The sequence below is a fragment of the Elephas maximus genome, chromosome 2 (genome assembly GCF_024166365.1).
Source record: "Elephas maximus indicus isolate mEleMax1 chromosome 2, mEleMax1 primary haplotype, whole genome shotgun sequence".
In the NCBI taxonomy this organism is placed as follows: domain Eukaryota; kingdom Metazoa; phylum Chordata; class Mammalia; order Proboscidea; family Elephantidae; genus Elephas; species Elephas maximus.
This window is the reverse complement of record NC_064820.1, coordinates 220,445,043-220,460,072: the sequence shown is the minus strand read 5'-3', so window position 1 is coordinate 220,460,072 and position 15,030 is coordinate 220,445,043.

Sequence of the window (15,030 nt, the reverse complement as noted above, 5' to 3'; positions counted from 1 at the left end):
CACCACTCCTAGATAAAGCCTGGCACCTGGCAAGTCCTCAGTATATATTTGATGTTGAAACATTAAAGCTGTCCATAATGTGTGGCAAAGAGGGAAGATCATGGGTGGAGGTCAGTAGATGATCACACCACACTAGAGAAACAGACTCCTAAGAATGGGTTCTCTCAATTGGTTCTGGGGTTTCTGGAATTTTTCTCAAATTTGATTAAATGTAAAGGTACTGATGACACTTGGAACCCTGGAGGCACAGTGGTTAAGAACTTGGCTGCTAACCAAAAGGCCAACAGTTTAACCGCTCCTTGGAAACCTATGGGGCAGTTCTACTCTGTCCTGTAGGGTCATTATGAGTCAGAATTGACTTGATGTCAATGGGTTTGGTTTGGTTTTAATGACAGTTATTTTCTTTAGTAAAGAGGGTACTGTTAGTCTCTGTCAGTTAGAGATGTGCATTAGTGACAAGTTGACAAGGGGTGAACCATGACGGTTAATTTTATGTGTCAACTTGGCTAGGCTATTGTTCCCAGCGGTTTGGCCAAACACTAGACTAGCTGCTGTTCCATAATGTAATCTAATACAATGTAATGCAGTCACCTTCCATAGTGTAATCTAATGTAATGCAATCACCTTTCCTAGTGCAATCTAATGTAATGTAATCAATCATTTGAAAGGGGAGTTCCTTACCGCGTGGTCTACCTTCAGACTATAAATAGATATTTTGGCAGAACTCATTTTCTCTTTCCATTTTGCACTCTTCCCATCTCCTGACCCACAAATCTTTGGACACAAGCCTGCAGAAGTCTCCAGCCTGCACCTGACTTACAGATTTTGGACTTGCCAGGCCCCACAATTGCATGAGTCAGTCCCTTGAAATCAATCAATCTTTCTCTCTCTCTCAGAGTAGAACTGCCCCGTGTGGTTTCCAAGGAGTGCTTAGTAGATTCAAACTGCCAACCTTTTGGTTAGCAGCTGTAGCTCTTAACCACTATGCCACCAAGGTTTCCATATATGTATGTGTATATATACACACACACACACACACATATCTCCATATATATATACATATATATGTGTCTGTGTATTTGTTGGTAGGTGCCATCAAGTCAGTTCTAACTCATAGTGACCCTGTCTAAAACAGAATGAAACACTGCTTGGTCCTGTTCCATCATCAGAATCATTGTTATGCTTGAGCCCATTGTTGTAGTCACTGTGTCAATCCGTCTTGTGTAGGGTCTTCCTCTTTTTCACTGACCCTCTACTTTACCAAGCATGATGTCCTTCTCCAGGGACTCACCCATCCTGATAACATATCCAAAGTATGTGAGACGTAGTCTTGCCATCCTTGCTTCTAAGGAGCATTCTGGCTGTATTTCTTCTAAGACAGATTTGTATATATATATACATACATATGTGTGGGGGTGTGTGTGTATGTATATATATATATATGTCTGTCCTATAGGGTCGCTATGAGTCAGAATCGATGGCAACAGATTTGGTTTATATATACATACATACATACACACACACACATATATGTAAATACACATTTATCTCACTAGTTTCTTTTTCTCTAGAGAACCCTGAGATAATAGATCTGAACTCGGGGACTGCACTTGCCATATTCAGGTAATAATGATGGTCTGAGGAGAAGCCATAGGGCACAGTGGTTGAGAGTGTGGGATACTTAGGGTTGAATTACATTCTTTGATCATCAGTTGGGTGACTAAACAAATGATTTCTTTAATAAGAATCAGCACAAATCTAGTTCCCAAGAGGCAGAGGTTAAAGATGTCCCAGATATCCAGACTCTCTAAGTTGCTGTCACTCCCTGGTCTCTGACATCAACCACTGCCGCTCCCCTCAGCCCTCTTCCTTACTCCATTGGGTTTAGTTATTCACTGCAACATCTCACAGAACTCACAGACTGTGCTTACAGATAAGTGGCTTGTTAGGGAAGTAACAGGGTATAATTCAGGATTAGGATCAACTAGGAAGTAACAGAAATGACTTAGAAAATGGGATACAGTTAGTCAATCAGGATGACTGTGGATCAAGTCAGCTCTCAGCTCCTACTGCCACCAGGCCCTTCCCTCAGCCCTACTGCCAGCTTTGCTGTCTCTTGACCACTTCTCACAGCTGCTTCTCGCCATCTCACACTGTTTCTTGCTGTTTTCAGTGTTACAGCACCTTCTTCTCTCTCCGTGTCTCTCTCTCCAAACCTCTGTCGGGTAAGCTGCTTAGATAGCAAGCTCCATATCAATTTCAAGGTGTGTCTTCTCCTGGCATCCCCCCACAAGCAAGATAACAAAATAATTAATTCCCTAGGTAAGCCAAGTCACCTAGTTTGCATAGTAATTGACCAATCCCTGCAAGGGTTTTACAAACCTTATTTGCATAGTCCCAGGCACTCATTTTGTGGGATTTATAAGACCATGGCCAGAAAGGCCATATAAAAAGAGAAATCCATTGCCCTGCAGTGCCCTTGGGAAAGTCCCTTAAATTTTTGGTGCCTTGGTTTGTTGCTATGAGGATAATAGTATCGCTTTTGCACTGAAGATTAAAGAAGTAAATTCATGTACAGCTATTGGAACGATAGCTAACAGCATGTGATTAACAAACGTCAGATATTATTGTTGCTGTAATAGCAGACTTAAAGATTGATAACTCTGTATGGGCTAAGTTCTGGGACATGACACAGTTCTGTAAAAACGAGAGGGGTAATGCTAGTCATACATGGGAAGAGGGTTAATAAAGCGCTCCTCAGGTACAGCTTCTCTAAATCAAGTAGTCTCAACCTTGGCTCCTCTAAGTACGTAGCTCAGAGCAGCAGCTTGAGCGTCAGCTGGGAGCATGTTACAAATGCAGAATCTCAGGACCAGGATCTAAGGAATCAGAATCTCCATTGTAACTAGCCCACGAGTGATTAGCACGCACTTTGATTTTTTTAATTCCAATTTATTGTGGTAAAATTAACATACGATAACTGTAGCACTTATATTGTCTTGGTTGGTGGCTGACACAAATGGTCAAGTACTTGGCTACTATCAGAAAGATTGGCAGTTCGAATCCACCCATAGGAGCCTTGGAAATAAGGCCTGGCGATCTACTTCCAAAAGATCGTAGCCATTGAAAACCCTAGGGAGCACAGTTCTATTCTAAAACACATGCGGTCAACCATGAGTTGGAATCCACTCAATGGCAGCTAGTTTGGTTGGTTTGGTATACACCTATGAACCATCACCACAATCAAGATTCGGAACATTTTTATCACTCCCAAAAGTTTCCTCATGTCTTTTTGCAGTTCATATCTCCCTTCAGCTCTGGCCCCAGGCAATAATTGATTTACTTTCTGTCAGTATGGATTACTTTGAGTATTTTAGAATTTTATATAAATGGAATCACTCAGTATGTACTCTTCGTGTCTGCCGTCTCTTGCTCAGCATGATGATTTTGAAATCATCTATCTTGTTGTGTTCATCGGATCATGAACTTTTATGGTTGAGTGGCATTCCATTGTATGGGCAGAGCGCAATTTGTTTATCTTTTCACCTGTTGATGAACGTTTGGGCTGTTTCCAGACTTTTTGGCTATTATGAGTACAGCTTCAATGAAGAATGACATACAAGACTTTGAGTGGGCATACGTTTTCATTTTACTTGGGAGAATGCTTAAGAGTGTTGATCGGCCTCATGGTATGTATATATTTAAGTTATTAAGAAATTGCCAAATAATTTTCCACAGTGGTTGTATTATTTTATATTTTCATGAGCAGTATGAGAGTTCTGTTTGCTGCACATACTCATAGTAACTAGTATTGTGAGTCTTTTTAATTTTAGCCATTCTAAGGGGTATACAACCAAGCCCATTGCTGTTGAGTCAGTTCTGACTCAGGGTGACCAACGTGTTGCAGAACTGCGCTCCGTAGGGTTTTCATGGCTCTGACTTTTCAGAAGCAGATGAACAGGCCTTTCTTTTGAGGCACCTCTGGGCAGGTTCAAACCACCAACCTTTCAGTTAGTAGCTGAGCGTGTTAACATTTTAATGACCCAGGGACTCAATAATGGGTATATTGTGCCATATAATTTTGGTTTAATTTGTGTTTCTCCAATGAAAAATGGTGATGGATATCCTTTTATAAGTTTATTGGCGGTTCATATTTTTTTTTGTATACGAAGGGTCTGTTCAAACCTTCTGCCAATATTTTAATTGGGCTTTTGTTGTATTATTGAGTTGGCATTCTTTGTATATTGCACCCCACCCCATCCACCGCAGTCGAGTTGATTCTGATTCAGAGCGACCCCATAGAGTTTCCAAGGCTGTAAATCTCTATGGAAGCAGACTGCCACATCTTTCTCCCTCAGAGTCGCTAGTGGTTTCAAACTAATGACCTTTCAGTTAGTAGTCGATCACTTTAACCACTGCCCACCAGGAATCCTTCATATATTGCACAAGCAAATGCTTTCTGTATATTATACACGTTGTTGTCTTGTGCAGTTTAATTGACTCTAACTCACGGTGACCCCATGTGTTATAGAATAGAACTGCTTTATGGGGGTGTTCTTGGCTGTAATCTTTATGGAAGCAGATCTGCAAGTCTTTTCTTCCACAGTACCCCTGGACTGGTTCAAATTGCCAGCCTTTCGGTTACCAGCCAAGTGTAAACTGTTTGCACCACACCCTGGGACCCTATATAATATATCCTCTAGCTCTGTGGTATGTCACTTTATTTTCTTATTGATTTATTTTAAAGGATGAATTTTCAAAGTTTTGATAAAATCCAATCTGTCATTTTTTCTCCTATGGTTTGTGCTATATTATGTTCTAAGAACTCTTTGTCTACTCTAAGACACAAAGATTTCCTCCTAACTTTTCTTCTAGAAGTTTTATACTTATAGCTTATATATGTAGGTCTATGAGACATTTTAATGTTTGCGTATTCTGTAGAGTTTTCTGTGTTTTTTTCCCCATACAGTTATCCCAGCATAATTTGTTGAGAAGACTTACCTTTCCCCATTGAATTGCTTTGGAGCTTTTGTCAATAATCAGTTGACCTCATGTGTGTGGCTCTACTTCTCGATTCCCATTGTGTTCCACTGATAAATAAGTTTACCCTTTTGCATTTGTCACACTATCATGATTACTGTGCCTTTATAATAAGTATGGAGCGCTGGTGGTGCAGTGGTTAAGAGCTCACCTGCTAACCAAGATATTCTTTTCAAATCCACCAGCCACTTCTTGGAAACCCTATGGGGCAGTTCCACTCTATCCTGTAGGGTTGCTATGAGTCAGAATCACCTCGACGGCAATGGGTTTGGTTTAGTTTTGGTTATAGTACTGTAATCAGGTAATGTTAGCCCTTCAATTTTGTTCTTTTTTTTTTTTTTTAAGCTTTAGCTATTTGCGTTTTTCTCATTTCCACACCAATTTAAAAATCTGCTTGTCAATTTCTCCAAAATTACCTGCTGTAATTTTGATTAGGATTGTAATGAATCTATTAATCAGCTTGGAGAATTTGACATCTTAACCATATTAAGCCTTCCAAGCTGTGCACATGGTATGTTTCTCCATTTAATTAGGTCCTCTTTAATTTCCCACTACAATGTTTTGTAGCTTTTGGTTATAGGTCTTACAAATATTTTGTTAAGTGAATTTCTAAATATTTTTTAAGCTTTTATAAATGAAAATATTAAATGTATTTACTTGATTTTTATTTTAAATTTAATTTTCCTTTTGAAGGTATTTAAAAATACAATTGATTTTGTATGTGAATCTTGTATCCTATGACCTTGCTAAATTAACTTATTAGTTCTAGTAGTTCACTCTAGGGATTCAGTACACATCCTTAACTTTTAGTCTACTTGGAGTTAATATTATACTCTCGTGCATAAAATGTGACACTCTCATGCCTGTGTAGTTCATTTACTTTCCCGTCATCCTTTATGCTATAATTTGTGTATGTGTGTGTGTGTGTGAGTGTGCATAGCATTCACACACATTATATCCCCCACAAGACATTTGTATAATTATAAATACAGTGTTATGGATTGAAGTGTGCCCCCCAACAATGTATGTCAACTTGATTAGCTCATGATTCCAAATATTGTGTAGTTGTCTTCCATTTTGTGATTTTCCTATGTGTTATAAATCATAATCTCTGGCTGTTGTTAAAGAGAATTAGGGTGGGATGTAACACCCTTGCTCAGATCACATCCCTCATCCAGCGTAAAGGGAGTTTCCCTGGGGTGTGGCCTGCATCACCTTTTACCTTACAAGAGATAAAAGGAAAGGGAAACAAGCAGAGAGTTGGGGACCTCTACCAACAAGAAAGCAGCTCCAGGAGCAGAGTGCATCCTTTGGACCCAAGGTTCCTGTGTGAAGAAGCTCCTAGTGCAGGGGAAGATTGATGAGAAGGACCTTCCTCCAGAGCCAACAGCAAAAGAAAGCTTTCCCCTGGAGCTGACATCGTGAATTTGGACTTCCAACCTACTTTACAGTGAGGAGATAAATTTCTCTTTGTTAAAGCCATCCACTTGTGGTATTTCTGTTATAGCAGCACTAGATGACATGTATTTTAGGGAAATTAAGAGGAAAAAGTTTTTTTCCCCAGATATTTACCTTGTCTGATGCCCTTCCTGAAGTTCAGAGTTTCCGCCGTCTGATGTTATTTCCCATTAGACTGAAAAACTTCCTTTGACATTCCTTGTACTGTGGGTCTGGTGGAGGCAAATTCACTTAGTTTTCCATTATTTGAAAATGCCTTTATTTTTTCCTTCATTCTTGAAAGATATTGTAAAAACGGCGTGGGGGTGATGTCTGACCTCCTCTAATGTCGCAAGGGGAAAGGAGAATCAAGACCAACAGCCCCAGGCTGATTCTCATGAGTTGGAGACCAGACAAGCCTCTTCTCTAAACCATCTTTACCAACTCTGACACCAACTGTCCCTCACACAAGACTCTCTACTTCTCTGCTAGGTTTAATCACTCATTGCAATGGCCACACAGAACTCATGGACCATACTTATGATTATGAGGTTTATTAGGGTAGTAACAGTTACAGTTCAGGCTCAGGAACACTCAAGATACAGTTCTTCCATCAGGACAGCCTCCTCCCAACTGTGCTTGCAGGCATGCCTCTCCCTGGCCCTAGGACTCTCCCCAAAGGCAATCAGCATCCTCTCTCCTTGAGCCAGGAAGCCCACCGTGCTGTCTCCTGCTGCTGGCTCTCTCTTGCAACCGCTTCTCACTATCTTCAGGGTTAGATCTTACCCTCTATATTTTTCTTTCAGTCTCCTGCTTCCAGGAGATTCTCAGTGCAGGGATCTTGGGTCCAAATGATGTGGTCTTCGCTCCTGGCTGTTCTTCATGGTGGTGGTAGGATCCTCCTCTCTGCTCTGGAATTGTTATGTTATTGTTAGCAGTGGTTGAGTCGATTCCTACTCATAGTGACACAATGCACAACAGAAAGCAACACTGCCTGGTCCTGCTCCATCCTCACAATTGTTGCTATGCCTGTGCCCATTGTTGCAGCCACTATGTCAGTCCATCTTGTTGAGGGTCTTCCTCTTTTTCACTGACCCTCTACTTTACCAAGTATGATGTCCTTCTCCAGTGACTGATCCCTCCTGATAACATATCCAAAGTATGTGAGATGTAGTCTCACCATCTTTGCTTCTAAGGAGCATTCTGGTTGTAGTTCTTCTAAGACATATTTGTTTGTTCTTTTGGCAGTCCATGGTGTATTCAATATTCTTCTCCAACACCACAATTCAAAGACATCAATTCTTTTTTGGTCTTCCTTATTCATTGTCCAGCTTTTGCATGCATATGAGGCGACTGAAAACACCATGGCTTGAGTCAGGCTTATCTTAGTCCTTAAGGGACATCTTTTCTTCTCAACACTTTGAAGAGGTCCTTTGCAGCCGATTTGCCCAATGCAATGCATCTTTTGATTTCTTAACTGCTGCTTCCGTGGCTGCTGATTGTGGATCCAAGTAAAACGAAATCCTTGAAAACCTCAATCTTTTCTCCGTTCATCATGATGTTGCTTATTGGCCCAGTTGTGAAGATTTTTGTTTTCTTTATGTTGAGGTGTAATCCATACTGAAGGCTGTGGTCTTCGATCTTCACTAGTAAGTGCTCCAAGTACTTTTCATTTTCAGCAAGCAGGGTTGTGCCATCTGCATAACACAAGTTGTTAATGAGTTTTTTTCTAATCCTGATGCCCCGTTCTTCTTCATATAATCCAACTTCTTGTATTATTTTCTCAGCATACAGACTGAATCCTTTTTATCCTGTTGCCGTCGAGTCAATACTGACTCATGGCGACCCTATAGGACAGAGCAGAACCGCTCCATAGGGTTTCCAAGGAGCATCTGGTGGATTCAAACTGCCAGCCTTTTGGTTAGCAGCTGTAGCACTTAACTACTACCCCAACAGACTGAATAGGTATGGTGAAAGGATATAACCCTGATGTACACCTCTCCTGACTTTAAACCATGCAGTATCCTCTTGTTCTGTTCCAAGCACTGCCTCTTGATCCATGTACAAATTCTTCTTGAGTACAATTAAGTGTTCTGGAATTCCCATTCTCCGCAATATAATCCATAATTTGTTATGGTCCACAGACTGGAATGCCTTAGCATAGTCAATAAAACACAGGTAAACATCTTTCTGGTATTCTCTGCTTTCCACCAGGATCCATCTGACATCAGCAATGATATCCCTGGTTCCCCGTCCTCTTCTTAATCCAGCTTGAATTTCTGGCATTTTCATGTTGATATTTTGCTGCAGCTGCTTTTGAATGATCTTCAGCAATATTTTGCTTGCATGTATTAATGATATTATTTGATAATTTCCGTATTCAGCTGGATCACCTTTCTTGGGAAGAGGCATAAATATGGATCTTTTCCAGTCAGTTGACCAGGTAGCTGTCTTCCAAATTTCTTGGCATACACAAGTGAGCATGTCCAACACTGCATTAGATTGTTGAAACATCTCAATTGATATTCACCACTGCCTTCAGTGCAGCTTGGACTTCTTCCTTCAGTACCGTTGGTTCCTGATTATATGTTACCTCCTGAAATGGTTGAAAGTCAACCATTTGTTTTTGTATAACGTCTCTGTGTATTCCTTCCATTTTCTTTTGATGCTTCTTGCATAGTTTACTATTTTCCTTGCAGAATCCTTCACTATTGCAACTCTAGGCTTGAATTTTTTCTTTAGTTCTTTCAGCTTGAAAAATGCTAAGCGTGTTCTTCCCTTTTGGTTTTCTATCTCCAGTTCTTTGCACTTGTCATCATAATACTTTACTTTGTCTTTTCGAGCTGCGCTTCGAAATCTTCTGGTCAGCTCCTTTACTTCATCATTTTTTCCTTTTTCTTTAGCTACTCGATGTTCAAGAATTGGCTCTGGAATTGGCTCCCTTTTAAGGCAAAACTGACCGATCGCTTTAGTAGGTCATAATTACCCTATCACACAGTCCTGCCCAATCACCCGTAGGGGAGTTACAAGACTATGGCTAGAAAAAAAGACCACGCACAAAAGTAATTGCATGGCAGATACTTTCACTGGAAATAGAATTCTGGATTGACTTTTTTTTCCCCAGTACTTTAAGACATTGTTCTGCTGTTCTCTGAACCTCATGTTTCTGAGGAGAAGTTGTGGTTATTTAGAATCACTGTTCCTCTGTATGTAATGTATAACTTTTCTGACTTTTACCGAAGTTTTCTCTTTATCTTGAGTTTTAGCAGTTTGATTTGGATATTTATGAGCATGATTTTCATCATGTATATTCTGTTTCTAGGTTATATTCTGTTTGGAGTTCTCTGAGCTTCTGAAAACTGTAAATTTATGTCTTTCACCAAATGAGAAGAGTTTTTTGCCATTATTTCTTCAGATATTTTTGTATACCCTGTTCTTTCTTTTTCCCCTGCCTTTCTAGGACTCCCCTTGCCTGTGCATTAGGCATTTGGCATTATCCCACAGGTCCTTGGGATCTGTTAAATTTTTTTTTCAGTCTTTTTTTCTTTCTTCAGTTTGGATAATTCCACTGATTTACATTCAAGTTCATCTCCTCTTTCCTTTTTCGACTCCATTCTGCTACTCAGTAAAAGTTTTATTTCAGATATATCATTTTTTTCTATTTCTCTGGTGAGATTTCTTATGTTTTCATTCAACACTACTTCATTTTTCTTTACCTCATTGAGCATAGTTTAATAGCTGCTTCAAAATCTCTGTCTATTAATTCCAGTGTCTGGGTCATCCCAAAGGTGGCCTCTTTTCTTTGGAGACTGAGTCATATTTCCCTGGTTCTTCACATGTCATTTATTTTTGATTGTATCCTGGACATTGTCAAATATATGTTGTAGAGACTCTGAGTTCTGTTATCTTTTTACATAGCATGCTGGTGTTTTGCTTTTAGCTGGCGGTCTTAGTCTGGGTTCTCTAGAGGGGAAAAACCAGTGAAGTGTATATAGATATATACAGTGAGAAACTTACTCACAGTAGGAAATGTCTTACATAATTGTTAGGAGAAGATTCACACATTTGTGAGGGCTGGCAAGCCCCAAATCTGTGGGTCAGGCAATAGGCTGAGGATCTCTGCTGACTCACACAGTTGCAGGGGCTGACGAACCCAAAATCGGCTGGCAAGGGGGCAGACTAGAGGCCTCTGCTGGCTCATGGGGCTGTGGGAGTTGGCAAATCCAAACTCTGCAAGTCAGGCAGCAGGCCAGAGACTTCTTAAGTCTTAAGAGCTGGAGGTCAGATGATGAGAAGAATGCTAGGCTGAGAAAAAGCAAACTTTGTCAGGACATTCATTTATATACTGGAGGCTGGCCACACCCCCAAGGAAACTCCTCCTTCAAGCTTGGTCTCACCTGTGGTTATGCAGCACTTATGGTCTGTTTGACCTGATGTAATCTTCCTTGTGTATGCAGAGGTCAGGTGTCACCTCCAGGCCTGTCCAGAGTTCATGCACAAAATTAGGGTTTCCTTTTCCATACTCTCTCCTTTCTTGAATTCCCTCTACTCTCCAGTCCTGGTTGCCTGGGAACCTTCCCTTTTTTCTTAAACCTGAAAAATGATGATCTTTCTATTAGAGTTTTAGATGACATATGAAACACCACAACTGAGAGACTCTTCCTAGGACAAGGCCGAAAAAATGATAACTATCCGCATGTGGGTTGCTTCCTTTGAGTTTCAACTCTGTTCCAAAGTTTGCTTGCTCTTCTTCACTCTCTAGAACCCTTGAGTATTTTCCCCAGCATGTATAGTTATTTTCTGTGAGACTGTCAGTTTGTTATCAGAAGTGAAACTAGTATTTGCATATTTTCTATTTTCTTCATTTCTGTCTTATTATTAATATTTCCTTCCTTCTACTTACTTTGGGTTCAATATACTCTTGTTTTCCTAACTTAGTGTAGGAGCTTAGATTGTCAATTTTAGACCTTTCTTCTCTAAAATAAATATCTAAAGCTATAGCTTTTCTTTTAAGCACTGTTACTGATGCTATCTTTATTCAAAACTTTTATAGTTTTACTGTCATGGATTTTTTTTGCATAAATTTTGAGCTGTAAAACATTGCACTAAAATGGCTTTGTTACTGGTTTTTGGTGCTCCCTTAAATTTTATACCTGGGGCAAGTATCTTACTGCCTCACTCTCCTCACCCTAGTCTTTTCAGAAGAACCAGGGTGGAGCCATTTACCAAAGTGGTCCAGGTCCTGGGAGCAGCTCAGTTGTAGGGCCTGACTACGGAGATGTAATTGGGCAGTTGAGGTGTGTTATCCAGAGGCTGGTGAGCTCAGCCACGATGCAGGCAGCAGCCATTGGGGCAGCCTTCTAGAGCTGGGAGCTATGAACAGGGCAGAGTCAACAGAATGGTCAGTATCCTACCATCAGTTACAAGACAAGCATTATCTAAAGAACTGTTCATACAAGGCAGTCAGCAGACCAAGCAAGAATTGGCCAGGGGTAGGTGGAGGTATCCCAGACAGAGGAAGAAGCAGAAAAGTTTCAGAGGCTGGAGAGGGACGGGAACATTCAGGGAAATGCAAATAGTTCAGGATGTTTGAAGACAGAGCACAGAGGAAAGGGATGGCAAGGGAGGAGGCTACCAGGATGGGGTGCCATTTATCTTATGTTAGGACAGTTGGTCTTTATTCTAAATTTGGCAGGATTTGAGGGAGGGTTTTCATTTTAGAATGACTACTCGGTACAGTGTGAAGAATGGATTAGAAGGGAGAAAGACTAGAGGCAGGGGGGCCAGCTTAAAATCTACTGGTTTAAAAACCTCTCCATACAACCAAACGAGAGATGATGGTGGCCTGAGATTAGGGAGGGGCAATTGAAATAGAAGAAAAGAAACCAACTTGACAGCAATTTCAATGGTAACGTGGACAGGCATTGATTAGATACTTGTGGTGAAGGAGCAGAAGACAGGAGCAGCTCTCAAGTTTTCTGTTGGAAAGGGGTGCACTGAATGGTTTGGGGAGGAATGCATGATTTAAGAGCACTGTCCTCAGGAAGAATGTGGTGTTATGTGATTCAGCAAAATGATTCAGGTGTGAGGATCTTCCTGGCATTCCTCAATTTGTGAAGGGGAGACACCTGACAAAGCAGACTTGAGTTGCTGGCAGGGCCACCTTGACAAAGCAACTTGAGTTGCTCTCCAAACTTTGTTTAGCAGCCAAGCATTTAACTGTGCTAGAGGAGATTTTCCTAAACTTTATAATGAGATACGAAATGCCCCAAAATGGCAGGCAGAATTATGAAACATATCTAGAAGTCGAGTACTTCCAAGTCTCTCAGTGCTGTTGGGAAATCTATAAGATCTTTGTGGTGGCAGTTGGGAGAGGAAGCCCAGTATCTGATTAACTTGTAGAAGGTACAGCTAGTCTCTGACTATTTGAAACCAGGTTTAAAAATCTTCCTGTGTAATAAACACTGGAGACAATTTCCAGGGGAACGAGCTCTTTGTTTTCTACACTGGGATCAAGAAATCATTACAGGAGAGTCACCAGCATAGCTTCCTTGCAGCCTCAGCCACCCATAACTGACCATTTGAGAGAGATCGGCTTGGTCCATTCATTCTGCAGAACTGGGAAATCCAGGACAGTTACAGTAATTGAGGGGAAGACTTCATCTCTTCCAAGGAGAAGAATTTTCTGCTGGTTCCTGCTCATGAATCTACTTAGGAGGATAAGCTAGTAATGAAGTGGACAGGAAAAAATCAAAACCAGTTGCCATCGAATTGACTCCAACTCATGATGACACCATGTGTGTTAGAATAGAACTGTGCTCATTAGGGTTTTTTTTTTTTTTAATTTTATTGTGCTTTAAGTGAAAGTTTACAAACCAAGTCAGTCTCTCATACAAAAACTTATATACACCTTGCTATATACTCCTGGTTGCTCTCCCTCTAACGAGACAGCACACTCCTTCCCTCCACTCCCTATTTTCATGTCCCTTTGGCCAGCACCTGACCCCATCTGCCCTCCCATCTCCTCTCCAGACAGGAGCTGCCCACATAGTCTCACGTGTCTACTTGATCTAGGAAGCTCATTCTTCACCAGTATCATTTTCTATGCCATAGTCCAGTCCAACCCCTGTCTGAAGAGTTGGCTTTGGGAATGTTTCCTGTCTTGGGCTAAAAGAAGGTCTGGGGGACTATGACCACTGGTGTTCTTCTTGTCTCAGTCAGACCATTAAGTCTGCTCTTTTTACAAGAATTTGGAGTCTGCATCCCACTGCTCTCCTGCTCCCTCAGGAGTTCTCTGTTGTGTTCCTTGTCAGGGCAGTTATTGGTTGTAGCCAGGCACCATCTAGTTCACCTGGTCTCAGGCTAATGTAGTCTCTCCTTTATGTGGCCCTTTCTTTGACGGTTACAAGAGCAGGGCGGCGGGGGGAGAGGGAGAGAGGTTTTCACTAATTAGATAGTAGATAAGAACTAATTTAGGTGAAGGGAAAGACAACACCTAATGCAGGAGAAGTAGCACAACTGGACTAAACCAAAAGCAAAGAAGGTTCTGATAGGAAGTGTTTTCATTCTCATTGGATTCCATGGATTTTATTCCATCCTTGATGTCTTCTATAACCCGGTTGATTTCGAGCAGGGTATTGTTCAGTTTCCAAGTGTTTGATTTCTTTTCCCTGCTTTTTCTGTTATTGATTTCTACTTTCATGGCCTTATGGTCAGAGAAGATGCTTTGTAATATTTCAATGTTTTGGATTCTGCTAAGGCTTGCTTTATGACCTAATATGTGGTCTATTCTAGAGAATGTTCCATGTGTGTTAGAAAAGAAAGCATACTGGGCTACTGTTGGGTGGAGTGTTCTGTATGTGCCTATGAGGTCAAGTTGGTTGATTGTGGCATTTAGATCTTCCGTGTCTTTATTGAGCTTCTTTCTGGATGTTCCGTCCTTCACTGAAAGTGGTGTGCTGAAGTCTCCTACTATAATTGTGGCTCTATCTCACTTTTCAATACTGTTAGAGTTTATTTTATGTATCTTGCAGCCCTGTCACTGGGTGCATAAATATTTAATATGGTTATATCCTCCTGGTATATTGTCTCTTTAATCATTATGTAGTGTCTTTCCTTATCCTTTGTGGTGGATTTCACTTTAAAGTCTATTTTGTCAGAAATTAATATTGCCACTCCTGCTCTATTTTTTTCCCTTGTTCTTTTTTTTTAATTTTTATTGTGCTTTAAGTGAAAGTTTACAAATCAAGTCAGTCTCCCACATATAAACTTATATACACCTTACTATATACTCCCATTTACTCTCCCCCTAATGAGTCAGCCCCCTCCATCCTTCCAGTCTCTCCTTTCATGACCCGTTTTGCCAGTTTCTAAACCTCTCTACCCTCCCATCTCCCCTCCAGACAGGAGATGCCAACACAGCCTCAAGTGTCCACCTGATACAAGTAGCTCACTCCTCATCAGCATCTCTCTCCAACCCATTGTCCAGTCCCTTCCATGTCTGATGAGTTGTCTTCGGGAATGGTTCCTGTCCTGGGCCCACAGAAGGTTTGG